At 47.6% G+C, this 15,246-nt stretch overlaps 1 protein-coding gene across 2 annotated transcripts in view; it reads left to right on the top strand.

Annotated features, from left to right (window-relative positions):
- Positions 1 to 15,246, top strand: part of CRTAC1 (cartilage acidic protein 1) — a 1,353,390-nt gene that overhangs the window by 870,362 nt on the left and 467,782 nt on the right. The gene's annotated exons all lie outside the window — the stretch shown is intronic.

Genomic DNA, 15,246 nt, shown 5'->3' with positions numbered 1-15,246 from the left:
CACAGCCTCCTATACTTTCATACCAAAGTTACTCATTACTGATTGCGCTTTAGCCTCAGCGCTCATCTTCTCCCCGGAGTGGGGGGCCCGCCCAGCGCTGCAGAGCCTTCAGTTCTGATGCCGCCAGTCCATGGGAGCTGTTGGGTGTGTTTAGAGTTCGTCAGCTGATCTGGGGGTGATTCTCGGCCCTCCCAGCTCGCCTGTTATCGTGGACACGGAACTTGCCGCGTCCGACTCCGTGTCCATCACAGAGGGTTCCCCGACCAAGGTGAGGCTGCTCTGCATTAGCAGCGGAGTCTCTTTCAGTATTCTTGCTCTTTCTTCTGCCACCTGACGGTCGCTTGGTTGGCCTCTAGTTCGCCTCTTGGTCCTTTTTCTTGAGGTAGATGCTTGCCACTCCTTGTCCCCCTCTAAGTCTTCTCTTGTTCGAGCAAGGCCCTTGGCATGTAGCCAGGTCCAAGCGTCTTCTGGTGTGGTGAATATGTGGGTGCGGTCTTCCGACACCACCCTCAGCTTCGCGGGGAATAGCAAGGCGTACTTTATGTTATGTTCTCATAGACGCAGTTAAATTTTTGCATAGGAGTTCCATTGGTTCTGCACCTCCTGCGTGAAGTCTGGGTAGGCATTAATAGTCGAATCCTCGTACTTGTAAGGGCCTTTATTGCGGAACTGTTGCAATATTGCGTCTCGGTCCCTGAAGTTGAGGAATCTGGCGATCACAGGCCTAGGTGACTGGCCCGGGGCCGGTGGTCTGCCCGGCACTCTGTACGCCCGTTCTACCGAGAAGAACTTGGGTGGGGTCCCGTTCAGTACCTCTTTGATGAGCCATTGTTCCAAAGCAATTTCCGCGTCTGGTTGTCGCATCGCTTCTGGGAACCCTAAAAAACGAATGTTGTTGCGGCGCACCCTGCTCTCTGACTCTTCCGCTCTTCTCCAGAGCACCTTCAGCTCTGCGTCCATTCGCTGGATCTGTTTTCGATTATCCTGGGCCATAGGGGATATTTCAGATAGCCCTTCCTCGTTCGATTTCACTCTTTCCGCAAGTTTGCGGTGGTCTACTCGCAGGAGGTTCAGATCTTGTGAAACTGCGTCTATCCTATTTTCCAATGATGATTTAGTGTCCATTATTGCCTGTAGCACTTTCTCAAACTGCGCTGAGTGCGCCACTAGAGTGTTCTCCAAAGACTGTAGGGACGGGTTGGTCTGTTGGTCGTTGGGCGTTGTGCCAGTGGTGTTGCGGTCCAGGTGTTTGGTTGATTTGGCCCTTCCAGCCATTGTGACTGTCTATGGGTTTCCTTGCTGGGTGTTGCTGCGTACGGCTCAGCACCAGTTTCCCGAAGGGGGATCAGCTTCTCAACTACTGTTTTCCAAGTGGTTTGCTCTTTTCTGCCCTCTTTATGGCGTTGGTTAGTTGTGCCCCAGCGGGGCTTATTCTTGGTTTCCGAATGTGTTCAGTGCAGCCTGTGGAGAAGTAGATGTGCCAGGCCCCTGAGGGTGGGTTGCTGCTCCCACCACGTGGATATATCCACTAGTCGCCCAGTTAGGGTTCAGCATGCCACCAAAGCTATGGGAGCTTTAGGCATACTCTGTCCCGCAGGCCTCCCCGCTGGGCGGCTCGGCCGGTAGGAGGCGGGTCGTTTTTGAAGCGAGTTGCGGCGGTGCCTCCCGCGGTCACCAGCAGCCCACCGGAAGAACAAGGCTCCCACTTTATGTGCAGTTAAATCGAGGGGGGGGGGGAAGCCCGGCAACTGTCTTTCGCCCTTTTCGCGATCCTCCTCCAGGGTGTACTTCGCTTTGAGGCTGAGGCCAACGCTGCACCACCCGTGTGTGCAGAGGTGAAACCCCACTCCAGCTCAGGCAGCCCCCCGCAGCTCGCTGGAGTTCATTTCCTGCAGGCAGGGGTGCCGGGGGGGGGGGCAAACAACGGTGTCGACCCTCAGTCTGGGTCCCAGCAGCCCCAAATGCGCACCCTCCTCACCTCAGTCTCCCCCGGTGGGCGCCGTTTCACCCTCAGGCCCTCCTGAGCCAAAATCCACTGCAGGGGCCCTCAATATCCTTGTTGGGCCGTCCTCGCTGTTGTTTCCACGTTCCCCCTGGGCCAGGCAGAGCCCCTGCGGGACCAGAGTCGAGCCCCGGCGCCCCTGCCCCCACTGGGGCGGGCAGGGAGAATCCGAGACCTTTGTTTTGCCGCCCACGCGGCAGGCACCTCTCAGGGGGGCGAAGGCTCCCCCCGCGGTTTCCTGGCTTGTGGGGGCCTCCGGCCCAGCCGGGCGAAAGCTGCCGGCGTCAGGAGTCTCCTGGCCGCAGCGCGCCCGGTCAGGCTGCCGCGGCCGCCTCGGCCGCCTCCCTCGGCTCGAGCGGGCAAGCCGGGGTGCAGCTACCCCCGGGCTTGCGCTGGGCCCCCGAACGTCTTTCTCTCGTTCCCGGCCGGACGGAGAGCCCGCTGGATTCCGCGGCGCACTCCAGGCGTTCCGCCGCTCATGAGCCGAGCGCCCAGCGTCGGGGGGGCGCCCTAAAAAGGATTTTTTACAGCAGGCCCTGGACGGAGCGGTCGCTCAGGCGTCCGTCCTGGCCGCCATTTTGGCCACTCCCCCTGCAACACTACAGACTAAACAACGGCACACCTTATTTTCTTTTGCACAGCTTACAAAATCCCTTGGAGAAAGTGGATAATACTGATCTGCCTTCTGATGGGATTATCGAAATGTGTAGTAGCCCTAAGAATCTTGAGGACAGATACGGATGAATCCACTGTTTGCGGTGTTGCAAAGTCCTTAGATAGTGATTGGTGCATTAGAGGAATGCACACTGAAGAGATAATTGAATAGGAGCATCTGTTATAGGGTTGCATCTTGTGTCCCCTCGCACCTTTTACCTTACAGAAAAATATCCATATAAAACCGCTGTGACATCTTGGGACTTATGCTTTTATTCTACAGTGTTTTGCCCTTGTTCTACTATATTTGGTAAATTATTTCTCTTTCAGTTTGCGCATTTTAAAGGTTATGTTTTACATTTTTTCAGGGTGCTTTTACATCGTGATTGGTGTAATGGAGTATCTGTTTTATATATGATCTTTCATGGTTTTTACTAACCAAAATACTTTTTTATTTATTGACTTCATATTATTACTATTTGCTTATGATCACTGGAAAAATTACACTGAACTGGCATTACAAATGATGCAACATGCAGGGAAAGAACACGATATTGGCATAGTAACATCAAACACCTCAGTGTTCTTAGTTAAAGGTTGATGGGACTAGTAATGTTTATCTTGCCTCCCTGAATAGGGTTAAGCTTGTCCATAAACTTCAAACCTGGATATTTCATGACCCAAAGGGAGTGCTGTGTTCCTGACTCCACCACCCTGCATGACAGATCCTGAAACTAAAGGGGGATGAGTAGTTGTCAGGGCCTCAGGGGCTTTTAGGGTGTAGATAGCCTGGTGCATAGACTATAAAAGGACTCTTTAAGGTTCTGTATCCTGACAACTGCATGCTAGATGGAGGCTGTACCTTTGCATGACAGGACAGGGTCAAGGGCCCAACCCCATGTATCCTAGCGGCACTTACTCCATCTCCTACCATGCTAGATAAAGGCTAATGGGTACTGTGAAAGGGCACATGAGGGTTCCAGAAATGAGAGTGAGCAAAGAAATATTGCCAAAGGGAGTGAGTGTTCTCACCACATGGACATCATTTAATTTACCAGCACTTGTAGAGGTACCTTGAGTTGCTCTCTTCTGGCCCTTGGTTCGAATTGAAGAGAATCTTGTACTCTATCTTTTTTTTTTTTTCAAACAAACTTTTAGTTTTTTCAACTATTGTCACGTGACGAGCAGCAAAAATGAAAACATTAAAATTGTCATCAAACGCATGCCCATCAATACAAGGCTATCCATAGTAATTGTAATCCCCCACCCCATACTACTCACCTGCCTCCCTAAGTCGCGCCGATAGATCGATATAGCAAATACTCATGCCTCACTAGGAATCTTCTCATTTCAACAGTAAAGGGCAGTTGGTAACCTTAGTGGTGGAGAAGTGTGGCACAATGGTTAGAGCGGCAGACCCTGAAGCAGAGATCTGGCTCAAGACCAGGGTTCAAGTCCCGCTTCGCAGGTCTTGGGCTCAATTCCCTTGGACCAGATAATTCTCGCCTCGGTGCCTAATCTAATTAATGAGTCCCACTCTGCAACTCTGGGCAATAGCTTGCTTAATCTCCACAACGGCCCCAACAGCGCTTGGATGCCTGGCTTCACCCTGGGGGTGCCCAGGAGTGGGCACCTCACAGGGAAAAGCCAGGAGGGGTTCCATAGTGGTATGAGTACAGCGCCTTGAGACCCTAACGGGTGAGTAGTGCGCTATACAAGTGCAAAGTTAGTTTGTGGTCTGAAGCTGGTCTATTGGGGTCCAGGCATCAGCTGTCGAAATCGCAAGTGTTTCAGCACTTCTAGGCATGGGCCACCTCTCATGGGCTACCCAGGGATGTTGCTTGCGGTGGGGGAACTGGGTCCTTCATGCAGTCTACTAATGATTACCAGGCCCTGGCGTAACTAATGCGCTCGTAACCATCTAGCCTTCTGGAGCAGTACCTCTCTTTCATATCCCACCCACCTCTCAAGCTCCCTGCACCATGTTACTGTTCAGGGTCTTCCAGTAGCCCTTCAATTCCTTGTGATTTCCCTTTTTGCAAAAATAAAGGCCATGTCTTGAAACCTACTTGTTGCCTTGGTCTTAGCAGTGTGTGGAAACCAACTTAATAAGCAGATCCCTCGGGTACAGGGGACCTGCATCTTGGTGATATCAGCAACTGTGTTCATGACTTCCCCCCTGTAAGCAGTGAGCAACGGGAAACTCCACAACATATGCAGGATCTCCATTCCTACCTCCCCACATCTCGGACATGTTGCTTCTTCTTTATTGAAATAGCTATTTATTTTCCAGAGGTGAGGTACACCCTATGCAAGACATAGAAAATGATTCACTTGAAACGGGTATTCCTCAATACTTTAGGAGCCCTTTCTATTGGGGGTCACCCTTAATGTGGAGTTCCCCAGGTCGTCCTCCCATCGAGTCCATGGGGTGTCTAGGGGCATAATCACGTCTTCTCTAACTGCCCTATATATGTAGGCATTCTGGACATAGAACGCTAGTATTCAGCTGCACAGGTCCAATGGGTGGCTTGCTGGCTTTCTGCCCGCCCCCCTGCATGAGATAGGGTTTATCCATAAAGACTTTTAAGGTGGGCTTACTGCACTGCTCGTTGTTTCCTACAGACCATTCTACGGATCACCATACGAGGTTATCATGCACAGCTTTCTCTTGCCTTGCTAAAACTTGTGAACTCAGACTCGAAGAAACTGTGTGCTCCTGCACTACCTTTGCTAAGCTTTCCCACTCACACAGGACGGCTGTGCTCACAGCAACTCCATCAGTGGCGTGCTGCAGGTATCTTAAAATTGAGGGATTTGTTTCTGGACGGCGAGCTACTAAATTTCCAAACCCTTGTGGCAGACTACCATCTTCACTCCTGTTAACTCCTTATTTACAACACCTTAAACCATCATTAAGTGCCCTATTTCATGTCTGCCACCTAGCACTAACCCTACATGAGGTGTGCCAGAAGCTCTACACCAAAGAGACTGGTGGCAAATTGATAGAATGGGTGTACAAACCTTTCTTGCAACATTGAGACCACTCCAGGTCTTCTCGTCATACTACCTGGGTGATTGATGTGGCCAAACCTCTGCAAAATACGGACTGGATTAAATACTGGACTTTTCCCCATAAAGTATCCCATGGCTGTCACTTTCAGTACATTCATAGAGCTTCCTAGGGAATGCATTCTGCTTTTTTCTTGCCATTGGCTTTGTGATTTGTAACTCACATTTTTTGCTTTAAATTTGCTGGCTTTATTTGTTTTATGCTATGCAGCTTGAGTTTGTCCCTTCCTTTGCCCAAACCTTATTTACAGTTAATTCTGTTTTTGTTAATTCTGAACTATGCTGATAACAAATACCTTTATATGATTAAAACAAATCATTGCATTAGGTGATACAATTTACACACATCATTATCTGTCCACAGTATAGTTTTATTTGAAAAACTGTATGTCTGTGCAAAGTAATGGTCATTCCTATCAAAAATGTGTTGTCTGTAATGGCAGCGTGTTACTCTGTGTCACTCGACTCTGTGTCACTCGACTCTGTGTCACTCGACTCTGTGTCACTCGACTCTGTGTCACTCGACTCTGTGTCACTCGACTCTGTGTCACTCGACTCTGTGTCACTCGACTCTGTGTCACTCGACTCTGTGTCACTCGACTCTGTGTCACTCGACTCTGTGTCACTCGACTCTGTGTCACTCGACTCTGTGTCACTCGACTCTGTGTCACTCGACTCTGTGTCACTCGACTCTGTGTCACTCGACTCTACAGCACTCTACTCTACAGCACTCTACTCTACAGCACTCTACTCTACAGCACTATACTCTACTATGCACCACTCTGCACCACTCAGCACTATTCCACTTTCCACCACTGCACTCTATGCCATGTGAGTCTACACTGCACTCTATACTACTGGACTCTCTGCCACTCTAGATTATCCCACTCTACTCCACTGCATTCTATGCCACGCACCTCTGCCCAACGCCACTCCATGCTACTTCACTCTATGCCAATGCACTCTAAACAACTGCAATGTACCCCACTGCACTCTACACTACTGTGCTCTACGACACTGCTCCTATACCACTATACTCCACTCTACACCACTGTGCCACTAACTTTTAGCCATGCTGAACAGCAGCCACTCTGGTGTATAACATGACTAAAACACATTTAACATGCGCAAATACATTTTGGTTAAATAAAAAAGTCCTTCTAAATACAGATTTGAATAATATACAGTTTATACCTACTACTAACATTTTTTTATAACAGTCCAATAAACCCACACACTCCAACGCAGGTTTCCAAGCCCCATTACATTTGCAGATTTACCAGTTGTGCACATTTGCATTTCTTTAGGAAAGGAGACACCCTGACAAGAAGGCCTTTTCTCCTCTGTCTGCCCCTCCCTCCGAGCACAGGAGACTCCCTTTCTTTCAGTTCAGCTGGGGAAACTGATCTGCCCTAATTACATTTTGTCCTTTAGGTGAAAGGCAAAAATTACTGACAAATACTGTCCATTAAGCATTTCATCACGGACAATGGATGGCAGGGCGAAATTATGGGCAGTCTGTGGAAAATTACAGATGGGTGGTCACCCTAAACTGAGCACTCCGTGAGCAGCGGACAGACCCAGTGGTGGCCGGAAGCTTTAGGAGGGAGGGAGGGAGAGTGGGGTGGGCAGGGTGCACACACACACACACTCATTCTTTCAGACACGTAGGCATGCACATCCATTAACAACACTCATACCATTCAAACATGCACGCACCAAACATTAATTTTAAAACATCACAGACACTCATTCTTTCACGCACGCACATCCATTAACATTCATACCATTCAAACATGCACGCATGCACCAAACATTCATTTTAAAAGATCGTACACACTCATTCTTTCACACACACACACACGCATGCACGCACATCCATAACACTCAAACATGCACGTGCGCACCAAACATTCAATTTAAAACATCACACACATACACACACACACATACACACTTACCTTCAGCCTCCAGGTCCCGGGAGGGTTGGGACTGCTGCCTGCGGTCAGCCAATGAGGGAAGGCAGCAGTCCCAGCCTCGTCACAGAGTGGGATGGGGTCACTGAGACTGCTGACCCCACCCCACTCTGTGAGAAGTGTCACCGATTGACACTCGCCCTGGGCGCTTCAGGGCTTAAACCTGAAGCGCCCAGGGCAAGTGTCAATGGGTGACGCTTTCCTTGTCACACAGGGGAAGGCCTCGAGGCACCTTTGCTCGGTCGAGGTCACGCCCCTAGGAGCTGTGACCTCCTCAGCCCAGCAAAGTTCAGCTCAGGCAGCCAGGAGTCCGCGCAAATCGCGCAGGTCTGCTCCTGGCTGCCTGACCTGAACATGAAGAGTGTCTGTCAGGCTGACCTTTGTTCACTCTTCATGAGGGGCAAAAGGTGGGGTGGCGTGGCCCCTCTGCCCTAAAGGACGGGTTGCCAATGGACAGACCTCAGTTACGCTCAGGTGCACTTCAGCAGGCCACCAGTCGGATCTGTGTGGCAGAGCAGCGCAGGGGGTCAGTACTGCTCACCACCCATCCGCAGTTCCAGTTAGTCTCGGGGTCTGGGCTCCCTGCGGTGCATGGGGAGAAGCCCCTCGGGTGGATCCTCAGCAATGTGGCAGGGTCAGGTAGCTACACTTGCAGCAAGCCATATCGTTCTCCGGGCCTAGCCGCTGAAACCTCGCCTCTCGCTCTCTTTCCCAGTAGGCTGGCGGCAAGCAGCCAACTCACCTCTTAACTGCCCATCAGCAGTTGCTGCGGCCTGAACACTCCCTGCCAAAGGTGCTTTGGAGCAGTCTGGATTAGGGAGAATGGCAGGCAGCACTCAGTTTCCCCCAAGTGCCACTCCAGCAGGCCGCCAGCCGGATCTCATGGGGCAGAGCAGCACATGGGACTCAGCATCGCTCACCGCGCATCCGCAGTTCCCGTTTGTTTTGGGTTCTCTGCATTCCGCCCTGCGACCAGGACAGAGCCTCCAGGGTGGATCACCAGCAATGAGGCAGAGGCAAGTGGCCACCTTCACGGCAAGCTGCATAGTTCTCCGGGCTTAGCCGCTGACGCTTCACCTCTCACACTCTCTCCTCGTAGGCCACTGGCAAGCAGCGCACTTCCCTCTCGCCTCTCTGGCAGCAATGGCCGCAGCAGGTCACCACCAGAGGTGCTTTGCAGCAGTCTGGATTGAGGCTCTAAGGTCTCTCTGCAGGGATGTATTCCCAAGGTCGGGCTCTGGTCAGGATCACATCCCATTCGCGTCTAGAATTGTTGTGTGGCCCCTTCTGCCATTTTTGGATTTGCCAACCCACAGCTCTTGTAGGGGACCGCTGGGACCTACATTATTCCCTAACGCACATCAGCCGCCGAATATAGCATTTAGTGGGGCCGGGGGGGACTCGTAGCATATAGTGGATGCCCTCAGACAGTCCTAAAGAATAAGCAAGATGGTGCTGTATGGGGTTTCCCAGACAAGGGCTCCAGTTTGTGTGACCTACTCCATCAACGCTTGGCCACACTTCCTCCTTGGTACTCTACATCTTGTCTGTGTCTCTGCTTTCTTCAGACTGCCAGGGCCTTATACCTAGGCAAGGTCACGGTTGTATTTTGGAATATCAAGCATGAAACTATCATATCTAATCAATATTATATACGAAAACAGAAGATAACGGATGGAATGCTTGAATTAATTTCAGCCACTGGCAATGGTAGGGGGCGCCATCCCAATCCATCAATTTTTTGCCCAAAATCCTTACCGCTAAAAGAGAACTGCCAAGAATTCTGCCCGCGATTCTGGTTCCAAGCTTTTGGAAGACGGAGGGAAACAACTGTTGAGCTACAAAGGCTCACATATATTCAGTCGGGGACAGTTAGCCCAAATCTAACTATCCAGTTAGATTCAAAGTCAGCACCAAAACTTTGGAGGAAGCAATTAACTTGAAGAACATTTTCTTTCCTATGTCCAAGAAATCCATGACCACAAAGTTTGAGGTGACACTGTCATTTTGGTTTTGTGTATTGTTGTCATAATAGATTATCTCCAGAAGCACAGTGCTGAGTATGCAGATGGTGAGGTAGGCAAAATCCATTCACTGCTATTTGTCCTTCCCATGAGTAGATTGTTGGTTGCTGAAACCAAACTGACACAGGCCTAGTGAGCAACAAAAGTTTTTCGCTCTTTATCCAGATTGATGGTATAAACCGGATAGTTTCATTCATATTCTAAAGAATGTAAGCAGGCTGGAATGAGAGAAGCAGTGCAGAGAGACGTTCAGGGAGAGGACATATGCCGGGTACCACCTACCACTAAACCAGATGGAGAAACCAACACCTTAAAGACTGGATTGATCAGGGAATATCTCAACAATGGTGCCTATCGAGCATGTAATCAGGGACACGCATGACTGCTTTTTATACAGTCTACATAAAGATGTGGCCCAGTCAATGTTTTGATTCACAATGCACTGTGTAGTTTTTTGTCTTTTTTTAATTCTCCATGGGGAAACATGTTTCGCTATCTGGAAGCACCTTCCATACACCACCTATATTTGTTTTTTTTTTTTTTTTTTTGGGGGGGCTGGGGGTGGGGGGTTGTCCTTTCCCATTGCCGCCCTGGAAGCATTATTGGCCCTGCCAATAAAAGTAATCTATATGACCATTTCCAGGGTGGGAATGGGCCAAGTAAAAGTATGCGATAACCACATGCTTCCCCCTCCATTCCAACCCCTAACTCAAATACCATGTACAGCGGAAGAGGAGGTCTCACTAATCACCTTTATTAGAAAAATTACTTTGATCCTCTATTGCACTCGTTTGATTACAACGGAGTGGATGTGTCGCACCAAACGAGAGCCAGGAAGGATTGGAAGGCCCACTTTCAGTCGCGGACCACTTACGTCATCTCTTCAGTTGTAGGGAGCACTTGCAATTTAATTCGAGACATCCACTGACTTGTGTATTACCCGACTGTTGTGTGTTCTGCCACTGTAACGAGTTGTCTTCAAAGGTAAAGGGAATGCGTAACTTTAATTTGCAGTTTGCATCTTTTAGCTTATTTTGTGCAAAGAGCCACTCTGAAATGTTTTCTGTCTTTGCCTTACCCTGTGTTCTTGCACATATTCAAGCCTGTCTCCACCAAATGTCTCGCAGTGCATGTTCTGTGATTGCTAGGTGACAACATAATGCTAATCAGCTCCTAGCACTAGAGGTGTGAGTAGTGCTGAGGCGCTGTGGAAATGGAAACGAGCCTCTTATTGCGGTACATAAGTGATGGGTGTATGACGACCCCTTATGTTCAAGTCACACCTGTTCAACGTGCAGGTAATTGCTGACACGTTGAAATCCATAGTCCTTCCTCTCTTTTGCATACCTGCTGTAAGTACCTTGAGTGAACAGATGAGCGCTAGGTGACAGTTCTTTTCAGAATATGAAATTGCCGTTTAATATTCATTGCTCGGGTTACACAATCATCACGATCATCTGTAAGAATTAAAAAGCTGCAGTGCATAGCACTGGGTAACGGACAAATTTCACTCTGTCTTACTACACAATGATGCTCAAGATATGCTGTGTAGCGCGTCTTCCAAATTAACTGACTCAGGCGGCAGGGTAAAACTTACTTTATTTTCTTACTAAATCAAACTCGCCCATATTTATTAACTCACAGAATAATTCACCCTGCTTATAAACTATTGATATAAAATATCGATGTGTTATAAAATGTACACATACAATATCATTTCAGTCATAAACAGCACAAACGTCAAATCAACAACTCCGAATGTATTCTATTATTTCTTTCGTACATTTACTTGCACACAGATGCAAGACATTATCGTTTTTTAACTTAATTGTCGTCCCAAGATGGGAAAACTGCCACTTTTTACTATATTGCCTTATACTTCTTAATGTTCCATGGTGAACAGCATGGAAATATGCCAACTACATTTTGGCTTATCGACAACTACAGTCAGCCTTCTACAGGGTACGGCTTTTTCAGTGACTCCACTTAAACATTAGGAATGGACTTTGGATTTCCATCTAACTAAAACCATTGACATGCTTCACATACAACGTTGAAGCAAAACTCACTAATATTACTGGAATAGGTGAATCAAACATGGACTGGTGTTCTCCTCATTGAACATATAGAACATAAATACTATTTGTAAGGACGTATCTAATCACAAATTATTCTTATTTCTGATCATCATAGATTTTTCACAATTACTTTTTGCTTCTAAACGTAACACACTATCAATGTTTCCCAAACCCTTACACATAAAACTTACCTCTACACTTATCAAAAAGTGGTCATCACAATAAGATCCTTCTAGACCATTACTCAACACAATTCATTGAAATGAATTTACATCATATATGATTTAGTGTGATGAGTAGAGACTAATAATTAAAAAGTAACTTACGGAGAGTTTCTATTTCACTTTGGAGCACCCTCAAATATAGAGCTTCCATTCGTGCTTCATAAGTGCCAAATCTTTCATGAGTGTTATGTGCTTAAGTACTTTGGAGCGGTCACATATATGATTCATAACCAAGAAGAAAATAAAAAGCTTTACTTCTAAAGGAATGCATAAAATAAAACTTAGTTTCGATCTTGTTTCACATAGCCAAAACAAAGTCCATCTTTATAGGAAAAATCTGAAATGAAACGCAAAATAAGTAATCTTATCAAGTCTAAGAAGAAATAGCTAACACATAAGACTACTAAACCAGACCACAAACAAAAGCATGTAAACGTCTAGTTACATAAATACAGTCATACATATTAACATTGTGTTACATTTTATAACATCTCAAATGTAACACTGTCTAATAAGTGGGCCACCTGTACCATTAACGGCACTCAACAACGATTTTAGCACTCTAAGTCTATTTGGGTATGACAACTCTTTGTATTCTTCACTAAATAAGTCAATGAGCTGGCTCCATTTTCTTGTAAAATCTTTTCCCTCCTCTTTGGCCCCTTTTAGCAGTTTTCCATCCCCAAGAGCCACCACTGTCTTTCAATCCACTTGTGCTCTGTGGGGCCATCGGTTGTCCCTAGAGGGAAGGAATTTGCTGTTTATCAGGTAACAGAAGGTAGGGGATGAGGCATCCCTTCCTCCCCATAAGGGATAGATGTCCTCTGATGGGCCCTGAGAAGTGTAATTTCATGGCAATTAGCCAGTGCTCTGTCTGTGATTAGTTCTGTCGTTGTCAAGATGGAATCCCAGAATGATTTGTTCTTGGTGCAGGACCATAGAATATGCGACCTTATATCCACATCCCCAACAGCAGGGTGAATTACTCCCCTGTCTCATCTGAGAAAACCTTACTGAGGTGTAATGCCACCTATATAGCAATTGTGACTCGCAGATGTTGAAGGGGGCTGGATGGCACGTGCGGGTGGGGGGTTAAGGTGATTGTGGGGGATAGTACAATTAAAGAAAATAAGTAAAAAAAACTTATCTTAGCTCCCACGCCGCTCCTCTGCTGACTGGAGGAAGGCACAGGCTCCCAGCCAGGGTGCCTGTGCAGGCTCTCTCAGCCCAGCGACAGTGTTGCTGGGCTAGAGAGAGCCTTGTGCACATGTGTCTTTGGCCGGCCCGCGACGACCGGCCAAACACACATGTGGTCTGAGGGGGAGTGCTGGGGGAGTGCTGAGCACTCTCCCTCAGTGCACGTCACCCCCATGGCCCGCCCCTTTCCACGGAAACAATAACAAACACTGTTTGTGAATCAATAACAAACACTTTGTTATCATTTCCTTGGAAAGGTTTTGCAGCTGTCGCCGCTGGCGGGGGGAGGGGCGACGCCCCTCCACCCTCATGGAGGAGCCACCCCTGCTATATAATATCTTGAGTATTGCTTCTCTGCCCCCTGTGTGAGAAGCGAAGGTATTTGTGCAAAGCAAGATATCTTCTCATTGGTCTGTGTTGAGGATAGTTTGCGGTTCGTTCCCCTTAGCCCATTGGAATGGATATTTGTCACCCTTTTGCTTACAATTGCGCCTGATGTATATTTTGAATCGAGCATGTCCATCTCCACTGCATGTTAAGAGGTATTTCTCAAAAGGTGTTAGAGCCCTGATCGCCCCTTGTTTAATATCTGGATTAAGAAGCCAGTGCATAATAGTATTGAAAATGCTGTGTCTCTTTGAGGGTGTACTCCTGTTTCGCTGCTCAAACAATTTGATGGAACCTTCCTCAGACGTGTCACTGAGCGTCTGACATGCTGCATCTAACCAGTGATTATATTTAGTTCTGTCTAACCCTGGGGTAAAATCAGTGTTTCCCCATAGTGGTATAGAGGGTGACAGGAAAGTGGTAAGCCTCTTCTCTGTCACTAACCTATCCTTTGCTGCCAGAGAAGCCCTGGGGATTTGTATAGGGTATCTGTCTTTTTCACTTTACGTCTTCAGGGTATTTTCCAGAGATGGCCTGCTGTTGTAGTATGGTCAATCATACACCAAGTATTCTCGTTCTTCGGCCTGGTTCAATGTATTGGGAACTGTAGATGTGCAGCCACATAATATCAACTCAGATATGGTATCTTCAGGACCCTGTTGCGGGGCTTAAGCAAGCACTGGGGCTGAGCTACTCTCTCTGCCTTGTCTTGCCAAATATAAGCATAGCAGACCAAATGAAGGTCTGCAGTATAGCCTTTTGGAATGTGGAGTGCTAATGTTTAAAATAAATGTAGGATTTTTGGGAGGATGGACATTTTACATGCTGCCACTCTGCCTAGGAAGGACAATGTTTTGGGTTTCCAGCTATTTAATTCGGACTTCACCATTTCCCTAAGACTTTGATGGATGTCTTTGGTTCTAGTTAGATTGGAGGGTAAGGCCCCAATCTAACCACTAATCTAACCCCTAACCTAATCTAACCCCCTAACTCAATATGGGGGCTAAGGCCCCCATATATTCAATATGGGTTGCTACCCATCGTTGCTGCCCATCGAATGGGACCAACTGTTGTAGGTGGTCCACAATGTGTCTGAGTGTCGAGATGTTTAGGCTCTCCAACTTGGTCATATTGATTTTGGCTTTTATGATTTAACTTAAATAACCGATATAGGCTTAAAACCTCTATGGACGAATATCTGTCAATCACTTTGGAACATCTTATCGTATGTTCCTTCAATAAATAAAGTCTCTGATCATGCGTCCTTTTTTTTTCTACCTATCAGTCTTAGAACGTTGCTAGGTGGAATGCCTCAAAAACCTGTCATCTAAGTGTTTGGGGTCTCTTACGTACAAGGCTGTTTGTCAAAATTTGGTACTCAAAACATAGCTTTAGCTTTCATAAGGAGTCTGTACAAAGAGACCACGTAGCGCTCCTGTCATGCTCTGCGTCCTTGCCGTTAACACCCTTGCCAGCGCTCCCATGGAGTATCGGAGTCACCAGTCTGAAAGGTACACCACCAGTCCCTTTGCGCAGCAAACGCACCCTGCTCCACTCCTGCCTTCCAACCGCTGCCACAAGTGTGCCCAGTTAAAGAGAACCCAAGAGGAGGACTACTTGCACTGCTCTGCA

Source organism: Pleurodeles waltl, chromosome 6 (assembly GCF_031143425.1).
Source record: "Pleurodeles waltl isolate 20211129_DDA chromosome 6, aPleWal1.hap1.20221129, whole genome shotgun sequence".
NCBI classification, from domain to species: Eukaryota; Metazoa; Chordata; class Amphibia; order Caudata; family Salamandridae; genus Pleurodeles; species Pleurodeles waltl.
Note: the sequence above shows the minus strand (reverse complement) of the source record. Positions and strands in the feature narration are given on the sequence as shown.